The 6,254-nt window shown below is 43.3% G+C and overlaps 1 protein-coding gene across 3 annotated transcripts in view; it reads right to left on the reverse strand.

The window, feature by feature from the left end:
- garre1 (granule associated Rac and RHOG effector 1) overlaps window positions 1-4,132 on the reverse strand; it is a 45,846-nt gene extending 41,714 nt beyond the window's left edge. The window contains exon 1 of one of the 3 annotated variants that reach the window (XM_076286690.1): window positions 4,085-4,132. The gene's annotated coding sequence lies outside the window, so the exon portion shown is untranslated. Of the gene's footprint in view, window positions 1-1,914; window positions 3,723-3,755; window positions 3,981-4,084 lie in introns of those variants that run through there. The other 2 variants (XM_076286689.1, XM_076286687.1) reach the window with 2 other exon arrangements.
- Window positions 4,133-6,254: the final 2,122 nt, after the last annotated feature.

Raw genomic sequence — 6,254 nt, forward strand, 5'->3', positions numbered from 1 at the left:
GGTAACATGTGGCAGACAGAGACACCTCATGAGAGGGGAATGTGGAGACTGTGCAACGTTGCTCAAGTATAACATATATTTTGCTGAGAGCCAAGGCCCCATTTCCTATGCTTGCAAAACAATGTGCTCCAGCCTGCATTCTCTGTACATAGAAGACTCTATGAAACACCTGTTTTTCCTATGACATTATACCATGGTGAGTGACAAATTTGGAACCTGAGGGGTCTATAACAGACAGACCCCCCCTACCCCCAATCCACCTATCAGGTACCCAACTGACCCACAACAGGACAAAGAGAGCACCCCCCACTCGACCCCAAATCCACTCCAGACAGTGTGCAGAAGGAGAACACACACCCATGAAACACTAGAGTTAGAACTCCTAATCTGGCCTTTGTTACGGCACCCCCCCATCCACATCATGAAAGATTCCATTGTGACATTCTAAACTGTGCTGGGAGGCAGAGAGAGTGGCGCATACTCACAACAACACACCATCAGCAACACTGGAGGGCTTTGTTAGAGCGTACAGCCAACCCCCAACACACACACACACACACACACACACACACACACACACACACACACACACACACACACACACACACACACACACACACACACACACACACACACACACACACACACACACACACACACACACACACACACACACACACACACACACACACACACACACACACACACACACACACACACACACACACACACACACACACCACCCTCCCGCCTCCCCATCCAGTCCAGTAGCCCAGGATCCAGCAGTGTAGCGCTTACCAACACAACTGGCACAAAAACCAAACACATGACCAGTGACAAATGGGCAGGAAATAGGAAAGGCAGAGAGATATTGGAAACCAGCTGAGCTTCAGAGATGCCACACAGAGAGAGTGCATAAAACACACTCTCACTTGTGCTGGTTCATGAGTGAATGAAGATATAACTGCACGCCTAACAAATGGAACAAGACGAGATCCCAACTGCTGCTACAGACACTGTCTGGGACATGAGTATTCAAAATCTCATTATGTAACCTTCAGGCAAACAATCGGACCACACAAACACACAAAACAGAGCGATTTCATTCTAGTAGCCTATTTTTGCGCCTCGTCTCAGATCACCTCAGGTGAAACCCGTCCCACGCTGTAGCAGTGTAGCCAACGTCACGGATGCCTTCAGCTAGGCCAGGGAGAGCGCACTGCACGCCACGGCAGATTTTTGCAGAGCGACGCATTTATTTCCATAGCAACAGTGCTGAGTAGCGAAATCAGTGACTCATCAGTCAGTGAAAGGACTCTTCTGGAGAGGCTGATGTGCAAAGAAAATATAATAAAATAAAAACAGGCTGAGCTGCTGGAGGAGCAGTCCCAAGCACTGCTGCAGCTCACACAAAGTAGCCTGCATTAAGGCCTTCCCAGACATGAGGGAAGTTGATGATCCATCTAAAGACCAATTCAAATGAAACCATCTTAGTTCAGTTGTGCTTAATGCACTTAATTGTGTCAGAAAATATATTTATATTTAAATCAAATATTTATATTATTAATGTGCTACATTGAAAATTCAGATATCAGCCTATAATTGTGAGCCATAGAGGAAAATAAAATAGCTATCCCACCATTTGATTTCTTTCACTAATACAAAAATAATTGAAAAATCTGCCATTCAGAACTTGACTGCAAAGGATACACATGTACAGTTACATGCTGACTGTCCACTAACAAGATGAAAACACAAGTGGATTATGAACCCACTGGCCCATCTCTCTGCATGCACTTCTGACAGCCACAATCAATGCGACCAGAATGGGTTATACCAACGAGACCGCCTCTCCCTGATGTTTTTGCCACAGCAATGTTCAGGGTCAACCATTTGAAACAATACGCTACATACCACACAAAGACCGAGTCCGCCTCACTGCCCCAGAATCAAAATACTGCAGTGAGCATCTTCAGGGGAGAAAGAAAACGTCCCAACTTCACACAGACAAATGAGTGCGCGAGAGAAGTGCTGTGAGACCCAGTCCTGTTTTTCTGTCGTTCCCAAACGTGACCAGACCCAAACAGGAAATACATTCCACATGACCTCTGAGAGGCAGGTCCTAGCTGCAGAAAAGTCTTCACACACACAGTTCTGGTGCTCCAGAAACTTTTGCTTGGCAGAGGGATAGTTATATATAAATATCTGTTTTTTGTGATGTAGTCATTAGTCATTAGGCAAACGTCCATGTACTAGCAACTGCAGTAACAAACCAGAATAAAAGTTAGGTTGTACCTAATGAATGAGACCATTTGAGAGATCTCATTATTGATGTTTCTATATCAATGGGACTCCATTTACTACACGCCTGAACAGCAGAGGAGAACCCTTTCACGCAGCCTCATACTAACCCAGAGCAGTGCCATGGCTATGTTTATAAACTCAGGCCAATAAAGGAAATAACTGATGAGAGACACGTTATCACGCAGTGGCAAACAAAGACTTTATAAACGCTTAGGTGTTCAACATGAAAAACAGCCATCAAGTGAATGTCCGGAAGGTGTAGGCTGACGCTACTATGCAAATAAACAATAGAGGTTACATTAAAGCATTGTTTGTTAAGTTAACACATATCTGGCAAACAAAAAACAAACATTACTGTGTCGAAACGGAGCCAAAAATCCCGACATAGCCAGGAGTCTGGAATTTCAAGATGGTTTTGTCAGCTAGCTGGGTAGCTGTAACTGTCAAAATCACAATTTGTTCTTAGAAAGACTAAATACTTAAATACTTAAGAAGACTAAAGAAAGAGAAACACTGACCGTTAAATACTTTCGTTGTATATACGTTATGTTTAATTAGATTTAGCATGCAAATTCGTGCAGAGAAATCGCAAAACCTCTGACAGTCGTAACAAGGTGTATGAAACTGCTACTGTTACCCTTGTGGATGCGAGGCAACATAAGCCACGTACCGCTTTTCTCTATCCTATCCATTCCATCAGGCTTGCCGACGGTATAGTTAAAGGACATGAAACAACCAACGGGTGTATAAAATCAACGTTACAAATCCACAGAAACTAGGAATTTGTAAATAGGCTAAATAGCGCTGGAAGGTGCATCGGAATTCTCGCAAGCGCAGTCAGCCAGTTTCATCGAAACTCACGCGCAGGCGACACCAAGGGACACTTTGTTGCAAGCTATTAATACGGCCTTTTAACGCCCTAAGTACAAATCTGCTTCCAGCTAAAGCTCAACTTGAGCGACGCAACAGTTCTGATATGTCCCTGGAGACTGATCCTCCTTCTACTGTAACATTAATATAAAATCGGCTAAATACACAACAGGTTGACAGATCCTTCGCATAATGTCAACCACATAACGTTATCTAATGAGAAAATTAATTGCCAGCTACAAACCACACTGTGCTGCAGCAAGCTTGCCGTCAGGGCTAGCTTGGTGGTTATCGTGGTTAACCTCCGATGTTCGCCAGTTTGCGAGCTAATATTACAAATTCCTAGAAATTTCCTAAAGGCGTCGAATTTCAGTCACAGCCAGACAGTTGGATTACAACCTAGCTTTAGATAGCTAGATTTGCTAGCTTGCTCGTCCTACCGCTAGCTCCCTCACATAACGTTAAAAGTGTGACATTGTAAAAATGCAACAGAGCATATATCAAATAAACCACTCGAGGGAAAGTGTCAATGATGTGTCTCATCACGACCTGAAAGACAGAAATCTGATGGATGTACTCACGCTGTCGAGCTGTGTTCAGAGCGTTATCCACTAACGTTAGCAAGCAAGCGAATGCAATGGAATGAACTGCACCAGTTGAAAAACTAGCCAATCGATAGGTGCAGAGCTAGCTAGCTAGTTTGCTAAAATAACCAATATTAGCTTGCTAGCATTTAGCTAGTTTTCTTGCGACACGGTTTTAAATAATGCACCGTTCACTCACAGGGTTAAGCAATCACAATATCGTTCTGAAATACATTGCTTTGTACAAAATGTAAGATGTAAACATGTTAAGCGATATTTGTATGCACAATGCACCTTTAAATGCAGTTGATAATCGCATATCTTACCAGCTATGTATCCACCCCTCTGGCACAAGCAACAATAACAAAGTTTCTCCGGGTCATAATATTCTCAAAGGACGTCAAAATAAAAGTCTCAATTAGGTTTACAAGGCTTGCATACAAAGACACTGACAATAATTATCCCTGTGTATGTGTGAAAAAACTAATAATGTTTTCTCAAAATATGAACAGTTGCCTTCATATATGGAATATTCAATAGAAGCATTCATACAATCACCGTTAATTCTTTAGTTCAGAGTTTATAAATTGTTGCTGCTGCAAAACTCTACTGGTGCATGTAGGATAGTGAATTTGCACTATGGTTTAATCGGACAATTTTGCAGAGAGGCTAGTGATCATATAGAGTTGCCAAGTTAAAATAACAGTGCAAGGTCTGGTAATAGATAGATGTTAAATTCAAATAAATAAAAAAAAAATCAGTCTTTGTAGGGAAAAACACTTCACCAACAGAGCAGCATTTCACTGACACATTATTTATTACATGGAAAGCAAACTCTGCCATGCTAAGGTCAGGTTCACAGGTCATCACCAAGACAACAAGGCTTTGGGGGTACTCTCCATTAGGAAAGGTGTGGCAGTAGTGGTCTAAATATAGGGAGAAACAATAATCTTGTTCTGGGGACTCAAGGCACATATTGTATGTATGTATAAAGGTGCTGAGAATTTTAATGATGGTCATGGTGTGGGATGGTGGTGACTAGCTCACATGCACAACAAACCAATTCCATTCAGGGTTGTGCTGCATGAAATATCAGTGTCATTATCCCCTGCAAATGGCTCAGCACAGCATACCCACAATGCAGCTGTGCTTTGATCCTGCTGTAGAAACCAGTAAAACATATTCCACTAAGCATCAGGAATCTTCACTACACTTGAGTATGTGTAGATTCTATGTTATGAAGGATAAGGTCTGAGCAGCAGCATTCTGAGAAAGGCATACTTTTCTTGTATGTGCATTATCCATGAACATAATAAATTGAGTATAAGTATAAGTATATATAATCTTTCGATCCTGTGAGGGAAATTTGGTCTCTGCATTTATCCCAATCTGTGAATTAGTGAAACACATTCAGCACACAGTGAGGTGAAGCACACACTAATCCCGGCACAGTGAGCTGCCTGCAACAGCAGCGGTGCTCGGGAGCAGTGAGGGGTTAGGTGCCTTGCTCAAGGGCACTTTAGCCGTTCCTACTGGTTGGGGTTCGAACCGGCAACCCTCCGGTTACAAGTTCAAGTGCTAACCAGTAGGCCACAGCTGCCCCAGAGACCAAATTGATATGATTCTGACCATAAGTGATTGTGGAAGGTGTGGAAGGTCGGAAGGTGGGCCTTTACCGGTTGATACGGTAAGTCTGTGCCTACTCCGATAAACATACAACCTGTCACCCAATAATTGATCATCATAATTTTGTAACATTCCCTCAGGCACGTTCTTGAGGATATTATCAGGTCAGGTAAGTCCCACTCAAGATAAGGTGGGTGATTGGTTTCCAAATGTGAGAAAGTGTTCCTCAGGAGTACAACCTTAAACAGGGAAAGCAGTTAGGGATCTTGGTTACTTGTGTAGATACTGAGTTTATATTTGGGATTCATATGTGTTTTAGCCTACATTACATTTATTTGATATTTTTATTTGTAATAAGAGAAATTTCCTCAACACTTGTTTAGTAGCATGCATGCAGGGATAATCTGCCGGATTTAATCAAAGTCTGGTTCTGTTATTGGGTTGGATCTGGTATCTTTGACTAATGCTGTAGATCCATGAATAACCGTGGAAGACAGGGCAGAAGGTCAATGGGAGTTTGACAAAAGGAGGCCTACAGGAGAGAAACTGACCAGTCTACCTTTGTAAATCAATCTTGAAATCTTAGTGGGGCAGCCGTGGCCTACTGGTTAGCGCTTCGGACTTGTAACTGAGAGGGTTGCCGGTTCGAACCCCGACCAGTAGGCACGGCTGAAGTGCCCTTGAGCAAGGCACCTAACCCCTCACTGCTCCTCTTGAGCAAGGCACCTAACCCCTCACTGCTCCTCTTGAGCAAGGCACCTAACCCCTCACTGCTCCCTGAGCAAGGCACCTAACCCCTCACTGCTCCCCGAGCAAGGCACCTAACCCCTCACTGCTCCCTGAGCGCTGCTGTTGATGCAGGCAGCTCAC

Source organism: Alosa pseudoharengus, unplaced genomic scaffold (assembly GCF_046254945.1).
Source record: "Alosa pseudoharengus isolate Yale_2024_CS ecotype anadromous, Long Island Sound unplaced genomic scaffold, YU_APseudo_1.1 YU_APseudo_1.1_scf_16, whole genome shotgun sequence".
Classification (NCBI taxonomy): domain Eukaryota; kingdom Metazoa; phylum Chordata; class Actinopteri; order Clupeiformes; family Clupeidae; genus Alosa; species Alosa pseudoharengus.